We start from the raw sequence: 13,739 nt of genomic DNA, 5'->3' as shown, positions 1-13,739 counted from the left end.
TCTCTTTCTGACTCACTTCACCCTGTATAACAGGTTCTAGGTTCATCCACTTCATTAGAACTGACTCAAATGTGTTCCTTTTTATGGCTGAATAATCGTCATGACCTGTCTAGTCAAGGCTATGGTTTTTCCAGTGGTCATGTATGGATGTGAGAGTTGGACTGTGAAGAAACCTGAGCGCTGAAGAATTGATGCTTTTGAACTGTGGTGTTGGAGAAGACTCTTGAGAGTCCCTTGGACTGCAAGGAGATCCAACCAGTCCATTCTGAAGGAAATCAGCCCTGGGATTTCTTTGGAGGGAATGATGCTGAAGCTGAAACTCCAGTACTTTGGCCACCTCATGCAAAGGGTTGACTTATTGGAAAAGACTCTGATGCTGGGAGGGATTGGGTGCAGGAGGAGAAGGGGACGACAGAGGATGAGATGGCTGGATGGCATCACTGACTTGATGGATGTGAGTTTGAGTGAACTCCGGGAGTTGGTGATAGACAGGGAGGCCTGGCATGCTGCGATTCATGGGGTCGCAAAGAGTCAGACACGACTGAACAACTGAACTGAACTGAATCGTCATGACCCAGATAATCACAATGGTGTGATCACTCACACTCTCCCAGAACCAGACATCCTGGAATGTGAAGTCAAGTGAGCCTTAGGAAACATCACTACGAACAAAGCAAGTGAAGGTGATGGAATTCCAGTTGAGCTATTTCAAATCCTGAAAGATGATGCTGTGAAAGTGCTACACTCAACATGCCAGCACATTTGGAAAACTCAGCAGTGGCCACAGGACTGGAAAAGGCCAGTTTTCATTCCAATCCCAAAGAAAGGCAATGCCAAAGAATGCTCAAACTACTGCACAATTGCACTCATCTCACACGCTAGTAAAGTAATGCTCAAAATTCTCCAAGCCAGGCTTCAGCAATACGTGAACTGTGAACTTCCAAATGTTCAAGCTGGTTTTAGAAAAGGCAGAGAAACCAGAGATCAAATTGCCAACATCCGCTGGATCATGGAAAAAGCAAGAGAGTTCCAGAAAAACATCTATTTCTGCTTTATTGACTATGCCAAGCCTTTGACTGTGTGAATCACAATAAACTGGAAAATTCTGAAAGAGATGGGGATACCAGACCACCTGACCTGCCTCTTGAGAAACCTGTATGCAGGTCAAGAAGCAACAGTTAGAACTGGACATGGAACAACAGACTGGTTCCAGACAGGGAAAGGAGTACATCAAGGTTATATATCGTCACCCTGATTATTCAACATCATGCAAAATGCTGGGCTGGGTGACTCACAAGCTGGAATCAAGATTGTTGGGAGAAATATCAACAGCCTCAGATATGCAGATGACACCACTCTAAAGTCAGAAAACAAAAAGGAACTAAAGCGCCTCTTGATGAAAGTGAAAGAAGAGAGTGAAAAAGCTGGCTTAAAACTCAACATTCAGAAAACTAAGATCATGGCATCCAGTCCCATCACTTCATGGGGAAGATGTGGGGAAAAATGGAAACGGTGACAGATTTTATTTTCTTGGACTCCAAATATATGGGAAAAAACTGGAAACAGTGGCAGATTTTATTTTCTTGGGCTCCAAAATCACTCTGGACTGTGACTGCAGCTAGGAAATTAAAAGTCACTTGCTCCTTGGAAGAAAAGCTATGACAAACCTAGACAGTGTATTAAAAAGCAGAGACATTACTTTGCCAAAAAGGTCTGTATAGTCAGAGCTATGGTTTTTCCAGTAGTCATGTACAGATGTGAGAGTTGGACCATGAAGAAGGCTGAGCATCGAAGAATTGATGCTTTCAAATTGTGGTGCTGGGGAAGACTCTTGAGAGGAGAGCAAGGAGATTGAACCAGTCAAACCTAGAGGAAATCATCCCTGAATATTCATTGGAAGGAATGATGCTGAAGCTGAAGCTCTGATATTTTGGCCACCTGATGCAAAGAGCTGACTCATTGGAAAAGACCTTGATGCTGGGAAGGAATGAGGGCAAGAGGGGAAGGGGCTGACAGAGGATGAGATGATTGGATGGCATCACTGACTCAATGGATATGAGTTTGAGCAAACTCCAGGAGATAGTGAAGGATAAGGAGACCTGGCATGTTGCAGTTCATGGGTTTGCAGAGTCGGACATGACTTAGAGACTGAACAACAAGAAAGGAAGTGGGCGCCAAATCTCTGATCCATCTTGGTCTTTGAGTTAGGGATGTCTTGAAGGGGAAGAACAGAGAAATTGGAGGTAATTATTGTCTTGTGACATTTCTTAATCATGGTTTTGGGAATAAGAATGTGTCTGGTTTATGATTCTCGGGACTGGTGGTCCATGGCTTGGGGGTCTGTGAGCTCATCTTGCCTGGAAAATCAGCCTGAGTTTGTATGTTAATGATGGTATCTACAATAGCAATTTTAGCAGTGAAGATGTTATCAACAATAGCATAGATTGAGGGGACAAGAAAGGGATTGAGGTCAGAGGAAACAAGTAAAGGAATAAAGTTTTAGATAGAGAAATTAATCTTAAACTCAGTAAGGGAACGCTGTTTTAGGGGGTTTGGTTTCAATATTATTAAGTTCTTTCCAGCTCTAAAAATGTCTGATTTTATTATCCAGAGGACAAAATGCTATTTTTGTGAATCTAGTGCTATTGTTGTAAATAGCTGTGAATAGGTCTGGAAAATAATTCATTCTTTCTAGGAACTTTTTGAGGAGAATAATAGGAAAAGTCCCCATAGGAGCTGAATATTTTTTAAGGAAAGTCAACCCCAAATCTTAGATTATATTCTTTTGATATGTTAAAAATGCTAAAATTAAACTATTTTCATGCCATTTTGCCTCAGCCAGAGAACTGTATATTCAGTGTTTTCTCTTTCAATATTGCCAAAACAGGTTGGATAAATTTAAAGAGTACAGGGAATTCCCAGAAATGGTATGGACCTAACAGAAGCAGAAGATATTAATAAGAGGTGGCAAGAATACACAGAAGAACTATACAAAACGATCTTAATGACTTAGATTACCATGATGGTGTGATCACTCACCTAGAGCCAGAAGTCAATTGGGCCTTAGCATCACTACAAACAAAGCTAGTGGAGGTAAGGAAATTCCAGCTGAGCTATTTCAAATCCTAAAAGATGATGCTGTGAAAGTGCTGCACTCAATATGCCAGCAAATTTGAAAAACTCAGCAGCAGCCACAGGACAGGAAAAGGCCAATTTTCACTCTAATCCCAAAGAAAGGCAATGCCAAAGATTGTTCAAACTACCACACAATTACACTCATCTCACATGCTAGCAAAATAATGCTCAAAATTCTCCAAGCTAGACTTCAACAGTACATGAAACAAGAACTTCCAGATGTTCAAGCTGGATTAAAATTAGAAAAGACAGAGGAACCAGAGATCAATTTGCAAACATCCATTGGATCATAGAAAAAGAAGAGAATTCCAGAAAAACATCTACTTCTGCTTCATTGAAGGTGCTGAAGCCTTTGTGTAGATCACAACAAACTGTGGAAAATTCTTAAAGAGATGGGAATACCAGATCACCTTACCCACATCCTGAGAAATGTGTATGCAGGTCAAGAAGCAACAGTTAGAACCAGATGTGGAACAATGGACTGGTTCCAAACTGGGAAAGGAGTATGTCAAGGCTGTATATTGTCACCCTGCTTATTTAACTTATATGCAGAGTACATCATGCAAAATGCCTGGCTAGATGAAAGAGAAGCTGGAATCAAGATTACTGGGAGAAATATCAATAACCTCAGATGTGCAGATGACACTACCATTATGGCAGAAAGCTAAGAGGAACTAAAGAGCCTCTTGATGAGAGAGAAAGAGGGGAGTGTAAACTCTGGCTTAAAACTCAACATTCAAAAAACAAAGATCATGGCATTCGGTCCTATCATTTCATGGCAAATACGTGGGGAAACAATGGAAACAGTGACAGACTTTATTTTGGGGGGCTCCAAAATCACTGCAGATGGTGACTATAGCCATGAAATTAAAAGACGCTTGCTCCTTGGAAGAAAAGTTATGACCAACTTGGAAAGCTTATTAAAAAAAAGAGACATTACTTTGCTGACAAAGGTCTGTATAGGCAAAGCTATGGCTTTTCCATTAGTCATGTGTCAATGTGAGAGTTGGACTATAAAGAAGGCTGAATACCAAAGAATTGATGCTTTTGAACCATGGTGTTGGAGAAGACTCTTGAGAGTCCTTTGGACTGCAAGGAGATCAAACCAGTCAATCCTAAAGGAAATCAGTCCTGAATATTCACTCGAAGGACTGATGCTGAAGCTGAAGCTTCAATACTTTGGCCACCTGATGTGAAGAACTGACTCATCTGAAAAGACCCTGATGCTGGGAAAGATTGAAAACGGGAGAGAAGGGGCTGACAGAGAATGAGATGGTTGGGTGTCATCACCGGCTCAGTGGACATAAGTTTGAGCAAGCTCTGGGAAATGGGCAAGGACAGGGAAGCCTGGCGTGCTGCAGTCCATGGGATCGCTAAGAGTCGGACATGACTGAGCAACCGAATAACAACAACACATGGGATTTCTTAAGCCTGAATATTGTCTAAATAAAGAGATTACTCAGGGAGAAAAATTAGCTAGCTGCAAAAATCTTCCAGGGTTTTAAGAGACGTTATTAGGCAATCATAGTCTTGAGCGAATAAACTGGGCTAGTTAAAAGTCACAACTGAATGTCAGCCCTTGTCTTGCTTGAGAAAGCTGGTAGGGGTAGTTTCTAAACCAAGGGAATCTGACTGTTCTGTGTTCGATTTGTTAGGTCTGGCTCAGTGTGCTGAACTCTGCTGGCAGCTGAAAGGGGAAGTCGGAGAAAGGCAAGTTCCCGGTGCAGAGGTGCTCTGCAGCACAAAACTGGCATTGGAGGAGCTGCCGTTGTCATGCTGTACCAGATGGGCTTTCCTGAAGCTGCCAGGTAAGTGGCATTCTAGGTTTTGTCTGGCAATGAACCCTTCTGGTTTTTCACAACCAATGATGTTGTACATGTTAAAAAAAAAAAAAAAAAAAAGTCCTAATTTTGTTGTCTTAGTTTTCAAAAGAACAAGTATCTCATTACCTTGCTTTAAAAGCATGACTTTAAAACTTTAAAGATGACAATTAACTTACAAACTTAACCAGCCTTAGGAAAATTTTATTCAAAAAGGAGGCAGCATAGTCAAAAGAGAATGTTGAACCAGAAGCCAGAGCTGGCCGGACCCTTGACTCAGCCTTGCCAACCTGAGTAATTGTAATTTAGGCAAGTCATTTTTGGTTTCCTTTCCCACAACTTATTTTCTCCCCATAGTGTCCCAGGCTTCTGAGGTTGTTTGGAGCAAGTCCTCAAATATGCTGAGTGTATCTCTGCAGATTTATGTTTATGAATCCAGCTAAGCCCTCACTGCTGCTAGACTCCTGCTAGACTCCTTTCTGTTCATCTCTTGCTGATTTACTTCCTGCCCTTGTCAAATGCCTGAGCTCCTCAAATCTCCACTTACTTTTCCAGGCCTTTTCAGGATCCCTCAACTTCCTTACTCTTCTCTCAGAGAAGTGCTCATCATTTTACAGAAGGAAAAAGCCCCTTTTCCTTTCCAAGGCACAGTTTTTCTTTGCTTCCTTTTGTTTCCAATCATTTTCTGTAACTTTGTTCCAAATAATAAGTACACCCTCCTTCTTTTGACTCTTTTCCTTGTTGCCTTTCTATTAACTCCTTTCCCTCTGTCAGCAAGCATGTTCAGATCTTCAAATCTTCCCTATTCTAAAGCTCTGTTTTTCTTCCTACCTTAATTATTTTTTTTTTCTTTTTTCATGGTGAGCCTTTTATACTGAGCCACTTTTGTTTCTACTCTGAAATGTCTTTAGTTTCTTATCTCACTACTGAGATCAGGTAAGACCACCAATGGTCTGATTATATGTTCTTGTTTTTATTTTCCATCTTCATTCTCTTTAACCTTGTTGTAACTTTCAACACTAATTGGGAAATTCCTTAGCCAAGGCTCTAAGTTCTGCCCAAGTCCAGAGACAGAGTGCTAGCAGCCTTTTATAATTTATAAACTTCCAGATTCCAATCAAAATAAGCATTCCTTTTCAGTCTGTTTGATCTTACCACCGGGTTTTTCTAACAGTGTACACAAAAATAGTAGTTTTGAAATATCAGAAGAACCCCAATTTGGCCATTTTAGATTGATATCTCCTTTAGTATAATTTTCCTAATTAAGTACTTGAAAACATGAGCTCTGTACATACTGTACATGAGTCTGGCTGGGGTGTTAGTGGGAGGGTTAGCTAGCACGAAACCTGATAGCACTCTGTCTCTGACTCTGTCTCCTGCCTCTGCTCTGCCAGTATCCTCTTCTATCCAAATTGCCTGGCCAAGAGGCTATCTCTTTTTCTCTTCCAACTCTTTTGCTCCCTGCTGCTCCCTCCTCCCCAGTAAAGAAAATTAAAAATGAATCAGAAGTGTTTGTGATTCCCTTTAAGGAGAAACCTATTATAGTTCAGTTCAGTTCAGTTGCTCAGTCGTGTCCGACTCTGCGACCCCATGAATCGCAGCACGCCAGGCCTCCCTGTCCATCACAAACTAACAGAGTTCACCCAGACCCACGTCCATCGAGTCAGTGATGCCATCCAGCCATTTCATCCTCTGTCGTCCCCTTCTCCTCCTGCCCCCAATCCCTCCAGCATCAGAGTCTTTTCCCATGAGTCAACTCTTCGCATGAGGGAGAGGTGAATTGTCCTTGGTGTTTACATACACACCCTGGACCCAAGTAGCATATAGAGCCTTGGCTAAGGAATTTCCCAATTCACATCAGGGTCCATTGGGATTTGCTAAGGAGTTTGAGTTCAATATCCAGACCTATGAGCCCAGGTTTTCAGATCTATATCAATTAATACAGCTATTAGTTTCTAAGGCAAAGCAAGGAGTGGATAAAGAAAGAAGAATGAGAACACCCCCTTAATGGATTTTGAACCAAAGGCTCACACTGAATGCAAGGAATTAGCTCAGAAATTATGCGAACTTATTCCAGAACTTTCCCCCAAACCCATTGATTGGACAAAGACTCAACAGTTCAAGTAAAGATTGGATGAATTAATTCTGGACTGTTATGAAAGGTTTGAAAAAAACTTAAGCAGTATTCTGGCTTGACACCTGAATAATTCTCTAACCAACAAAATTATCTTTTGCTTAACTCCACCTTTTTAGAAGGCTTTAATTAGGATTTAGCTAGTCTCGTCAAAAGACACAATCTAGATTGGTCCGAGTTACATACAAACACCTTTGTTACTGGCTAACCAAATTTTCAAGACCATGAAAAAGAAATAAAAGGGGGTATCTATGAAAATAGAAGCCCTTCTATGAAAATTAAGAGTGTTCAGTTGTGCCAATTAAATACACAATGCCAATTGAAGGTTAACTGATCTCTTTAATTCCCAACCCCTAAAGAAAGCTAGTTTGAAGGAAAAAAATATAATCTCTTCAGAATTCTGGCCCTGAGGGAATAAGTCCTAATAGGAGAAACTTGATTTTCTCTCCCTGTGTCTTTAGACCAGAGCTCTCAGGATCTGATTGAAGGGGAAAAAAGGACAGAAAAAAAATTCTTTTTAAAATTCAGCTTATTCTATCTGCTACTTGTAGCTAGTGAGTTTTATATTGGGTATATTTACATTGTGAGATCTGATTCATAACTGAGTTCAGAAAATGAAGCTAGCCATGAGATCTCTTGTTGTGTCTGTCTGTATGTTTATGTCCACATTATCTTTGCTTTTACCTTTGGATGATATTATCAAATTCATTGTCAATGAGCTCTACTTAACTGGATTAAAGGAAATTAAGTCCTTGGATAAATTCTGAAAAGTATAGGAGGTAATTGGCCAGAATTAATTTCAGGTTCCCATGAACTGGGAAATAGTACTGTTAATAAATTAATATCTGGTATTAATGTTTAAGTTTGTTGATCTAATTAATATAGACATGACTTTAGAATCATCAACATTAAGCATAATACTTTGATTGTGCCTAGGTTTGATAAAAGTTAAATAGCAAAAGTTAAATTCATAGCAAATTTGTCAGCAAAGGAAGTAACTTGATGTAAAGAAACTTTTAAGGAAAGTAAATGTAAATGAGATAAGAGCTTTTAGATAAACTCTATTAAAAATAATTATGCTTTTGGAATGTCTATCTAAAATAGTCTCTCCAGATTCTGGTAACTTGAAATTCTAGGTGCTAAATTAAGTGATGGAAATTTATTGAATAGCTAGGTCATTCCCACATAAAATAAGGTACTGAAATATTAATTACTAAACATTGGCTTCCTTTTACAGAGAAACTAAAGGCATGTAGGACTATTATTAATGAAAATTCTTGGTGTTATGCTCTTTATAAGAAAGCAAATGTTTTTAGAAACTATTAGTGGAATTTATGTTCACCAATCTAAATAATACTAATGTAAAGGACAATTTATAGTTGCTTACACCTTCAGTTTCGTAAGAAATCAAGGTTTTAAGAGCTGAGACCTCTAATTTAAACATGTAATTAAAGCTGACAAAAATAATAAAGGTAACATTTCAGTATACAGTAGGAAAGTAGAATGTTTTTAGTAAAGAAGGTATGAGGAATGCAATTACATTTTATTAAGGGAAAAGGAGGTAACCAACCCTGGTGGCTCAGTGGGTGAAGAATCTGCCTTCATTGCAGGAGACACAGGAGATGGGGGTTTGATCCCTGGGTTGGGAAGATTCTCCTAGAGGAGGTAATGGCAACCCATTCCAGTTTTCTTGCTTGAAAAATCCCATAGACAGAGTAGCCTGGCAGGGTACCATCCAAAAAGATCAGAAAGAGTCAGACAGAACTGAGCGACTAAGCATATATCAGCATGTGTGCACTGTAGCATAAGGGAAGAGGAGGTAGGTCTGACTTGGAGCTGGCTATAGAGAAAGTGATACGGTGATACACTGATGGATACAGAAAGTGGTAAAAGGTTTGTGGAAAGTAGACCCTGAGAAGAGTTTTGTGTATGATCAGGATTGACTAAGTTTAAAATAAATTTAATTGAGTAAATGAATTTTAAAAGTAAGTTGGTGAAAAACTTGAATCCAGCATTTTCTCTCTGCTAAGAAAACAAGTTTTCTTAAGATGTTGAACTGTCTTTGATAACAGATTTTAAGTTTCCCTACCTTTTAAGTGATCTGTTCTGTAGTTGCCTTTGAAATCTTTTATTGTTACTTTGATGAAGTGAGTAGCTATTGTTTCACAGTGACCTGTGATCCTGTCTATTTGAGTGTTCTAAATCCTCTTGATATTTATTGACGAAACTTCCTATGTCAAATTCTAATGAAGTCCTTTTGATGTCTAGTCAACTTTAGGATGCTTCAGAGGCTCCCTGAAACATCCCAGAGAGAGATATTCAACTAATTAGGTTCATTTGATATATTCAGTTACATGGTAAGTATTATCAAATGAGTAATAAATCATCTTAGGTTATTTTGTATGGTGGCTGTTACTAATATAGATATTCTATAAATTTTATGAAATTCCTAAAGCTTGAATATGTCCTAGTAAAATGTTGTCAGTCATAAATCTAGTCATTTTCTTAAAGTGTTACATGTCACAGCAGTAACCAAGTTTCTTTGTCAACTGCATCATAATCAGATTTTAAACATGCCTTCTTAAGTCTTTTATCATTATAGACAATTATGGTTTTATTCTAATACCTTTGCAAAAACGCTCCCTTTATAAGAAGATGTATAAAATGGACTTCTGGATAATTAGAGTGTTCTGATTTTCAGACCATAGTGCTGAACTGGGTAAGAAATTAAAGAATTCTAAAGGAAAACCTGATGACTGCATAAAATTGTTAGCAAAAAGGATTAGTTACATAGGACTTAGTGAACTGGTGAATATGGTTATAATTTTTATGGTTTGTATCTGAAAAATTACTGGCTTGAATATATATTTTCCAGGTAAAAGGAAAACATTTCCCTCAAAATAATTATGACTTACAGCAATTTGGTAAATTATACCTTTGTAAGTAGAATTTAAACATTTATCTTTTCTCTCTATCTGCTCTCTCCAGAGACTGGAAACTCTTGGTTTCCCAGCAGCCTCATCAGATAAATTAGAAAGGCTACCTCAGTAGCAGGTATAGAAACCTCCAGGTATTTTGGGAACCATGGAAAGGAAGGAATTCACCTAGATCTGTCGGACAAAATCTGTGGCAAGCTGTTGTCATGACTTTCCTAGCCCTGAGAAGCTTTTTAAAAAATTCAGTCTGGGACTCCTTATAAAAATTTCGGCAAAGCACCTCTTTGAGGAAAACTTGGTTGCCACTGAAGCAGAGCCCCATGCCACCTGCTCCTGTTCCTGCCTCACCGCTGTTCACTCTCCCCGAAGAACAAGTCGATCAGGAAGCCATGCTGCAGCCATGGCCTTTAAAGACACCAGCAAGACTCTCATGGAGCCAGAGGTGGCCATTCACCAGATTAGGATCACCTTCACCAGCCACAATGTGAGGTCTCTGGAGAAGCCATGTGCTGGTCAGCGGTGCAAAGGAAAAGAATCTCAAAGTGAAAGGACCTGTTCGGATGCCTAGCAAGACTCTGAGAATAACTATAAGGAAAACTCCTTGTGGTCAAGTTTATTGAGACCAGATTTATTTTGCAAACAAATTAGTCTTAATTTGGTTATATTTGGTAGAAATGAAGGTAATTTTAGAGAGAAAAAGATTATGTTTCAATGAATGTTAAATCCCAATTTTATTAACGGAGGTCTGTATTTACTAAGACTCTCTTCCTGGATAGTTCCTTGTTGTTATGTTATATTAATATAAAGGTTAATTTAATTACTAAAAGGATACTCTATAATTTTTTTCTGAGCTTATCTCAGTGATTTATCTTTGAATGAAGGTCAGATGCCTCTTGACCTATGACCAGGGATTGTGCATACTGGAAAAGAGAATGTAAAAGACTATCTCCAACCTAGATGGAAGGACACTTTATCAGGTCCTCTTAACTAGCTCATGCACAGTGAAACTGAAGGGAATTAACTTTTGGATTAATTCCCACTTGCAAAGACCCTTACACTGGACTAGCCTATAGAGAAGATGGCCACCCGCAATATCACCTTAGAACAGCACTCAAATGGAGAGAGACTACACTCACATTAGGAGGAGAAGAAGACATCAGAAGTAGACAGCTAGCCCGAGATCCTGGACCTGACTCACATGATCATTTATAATGTTTTCTTGACTTCTTGGTACTTTGTATATGAATCAAATGTTTTCCTATCATGAGCATGATCATAGTGAATAGCCCTTAGGAAATTATTTTAGAAGAAAGAAAGTTCAGTCCTATTCAGGCTACTCTTGATATTACTAGATGGGATCCCCTCACCTGGTCAATTAATAATACTTGCTCTGATCCTGGCCATAAAAATGAATTTTCTGGACTTCTCTGATGTTCCATTGGTTAAGACTCCACAATTCCAATGCTGGTATCATGAGTTCTATCCCTAGTCAGGGAACTAAGATCCCACAGATGAGCACAGGTGAAAAAGAAATAAAAAAGTTTTTTTTTCCTTTAAAGTTACTCAAGTTTAATCAGAGTAACAAGCAAAATTTCAGCCAAGGAATAAAACCTGCCACAATTATGGAATGGATTTATGAGGTTAACACCAGGCTATGCTTATTTAAGTTTTAAGGTCCCTATTTTCTTGGGAACAATTAAATTTTACTAAGGATAACCAGCCTAATAACACTAGGAAGTTGGGCTGGGAACCTTATGGACAGTGCCAATATATCATTTCCCTGAAAGATAAGGCTTGGAACAGAGCAGAATAAGTCAGATGACCTGGAGATATACTGCTGCTACTGCTGCTAAGTCGCTTCAGTCGTGTCCGACTCCGTGCGACCCCATAGATGGTAGCCCACCGGGCTCCCCCGTCCCTGGGATTCTCCAGGCAAGAACACTGGAGTGGGTTGCCATTCCCTTCTCCAGGGGATCTTCCTGACCCAAGGATTGAACCTGGGTCTCCTGCATTGCAGGCGGACTCTTTATTGTCTGAACTACCAACCCAATAGTACTGCTGTCTGTGTTATGCTATGTTATTTGTATTTGCTTGTTTTACAAGATTATTGTTTCTTGCATTACCAGATGTGTGACTGAGCCTCTGACAAAATATATAGTTCTATATGTGACCAATGATTGTAATAGTATAACTCTACATGTGGGAAGATACAATAAGAGGGTTTTGTTTTTTTTTCCTGGATCATAATAGATTAGTAAGACAGGTGGTCTGGAGACCTTTGACTATTGTTAAATAAGACCTAGCCCAATAGTAGCACATTGAGTAGACTATTAGCAAAATCTTCACCAGACCTAGGAATGAGCCTTTCTAGCACCATGGTCATGAAATGCCTCCCAAAACATGATCAAATTTATAACCATGAGGGGGCCCTGTAACCTACAAATTGGCCTTTGTCATGGGCACTTGCCATCTACCTACAAGGATTAAATCATGTGCTATTGCAGCAGCTGATTTTCAACACCCGCTGAAAGGAATTCAGGGTAGAGAGTAGAGATGAAGCATTGTGTGCTCTGGGAAAAATTGGCAGAACAGGTCTTCAGATAGTTAGGTATTTTCAGAAGTCAATTTTATGAGCCCAATTCTTGTATCTCCTCATGTCTAGAAAAGCACAAATATTCTTAATGGTGATGACTGCTCCTTCGTTAGTAGCAGAAACCTTCTGCAAAAAAATAAGTGTTAGATTGCATGTACTTCCCCTTCACGAAAATCACATATATACTGACCTTCCCCCCTTTGGAGCAGTTTCTCAAAGCTATCTGAAATGCTGTCTCAGGCTACAGTCCTCATTTTGCTGCAAATAAACTTAATCACAGCTTTCACATCGTGCATTTTTAAGCTGGCAAATCTTTGAGATCTAAGACTTTAATTCTCCCCTTGTGTTTGAAGATCTCCCTCATACTGAGTAAATGTTTATTGAGTTGAATCAAATAAAAAGATGTTGAATTTTGTTTCCACTTTAATCTGATTCATTTGTTCTGTATCATCTTCTGGAATTCCATCTAGTTCATATTTGGAATTGAAAACCCTCAGTAAAAGCCAAACAATAAAGAGCTACCAGAGTCAGCACATTAGGATAGCCATCTAATTAGCTCAGAATAGAAGATTATGTATTTAGGGCAATAAATTCTGTTTTAAACATGGAATTCTCATAGTTCTTTTATTTTCAGGAGACTAAATAATTGGGAGACAGAATTGTTCACAAAACTCCAGTTGATGTTTCTGAGAAGGCAGAGGGTGAAAAAATCCAGATGATATATCAATGACTGAAAGAAATTGGCTGGAAGTACTGAAGATAGTTTTGATAGTTTTAGTGATAGAACATAACCCAGTTCAAAGGCCAAAGTTGGGAAAATAATTCTAACTCTGATGGTACAAATAAAATTTCAAGTGAGGATTTAAGTACTCATTGTACATAATCTGATTTCCTTAGTTTCTTGTTTGGCTAACTGTGATGGAGCAGATGCTTCATGTCTAGGCCCCTAAGTATGATCCTCTGAGTATATAAGGAAAGGCAGACATACCTTTTTCAAAATGCTACAGAAGCCCAGAGGAAGAAATTAGTATGAAGAACCTAACTTTGAACTGGGAGGACTAGGACTGTCCAGCAGAAGGGTAGAGGAAGGGCATCCCAGGCCTGTACACAGGTGTGGAGAT

General features: G+C 39.1%; 1 long non-coding RNA gene across 2 annotated transcripts in view; it reads left to right on the top strand.

Moving 5' to 3' along the window:
- LOC129655437 (uncharacterized) overlaps positions 1-13,045 on the top strand; it is a 40,695-nt gene extending 27,650 nt beyond the window's left edge. The window contains exons 1-4 of one of the 2 annotated variants that reach the window (XR_008716006.1): positions 2,935-3,093; positions 4,791-4,943; positions 9,358-9,446; positions 10,078-13,045. This is a non-coding gene — a long non-coding RNA (uncharacterized LOC129655437). Of the gene's footprint in view, positions 1-2,934; positions 3,094-4,790; positions 4,944-9,357; positions 9,447-10,077 lie in introns of those variants that run through there. The other variant, XR_008716005.1, reaches the window with a different exon arrangement.
- Positions 13,046-13,739: the final 694 nt, after the last annotated feature.

Source organism: Bubalus kerabau, chromosome 6 (genome assembly GCF_029407905.1).
Source record: "Bubalus kerabau isolate K-KA32 ecotype Philippines breed swamp buffalo chromosome 6, PCC_UOA_SB_1v2, whole genome shotgun sequence".
In the NCBI taxonomy this organism is placed as follows: Eukaryota; Metazoa; Chordata; class Mammalia; order Artiodactyla; family Bovidae; genus Bubalus; species Bubalus kerabau.
The sequence above is the reverse complement of the archived record's forward strand: the minus strand, read 5'-3'. Positions and strand labels throughout refer to the sequence as shown.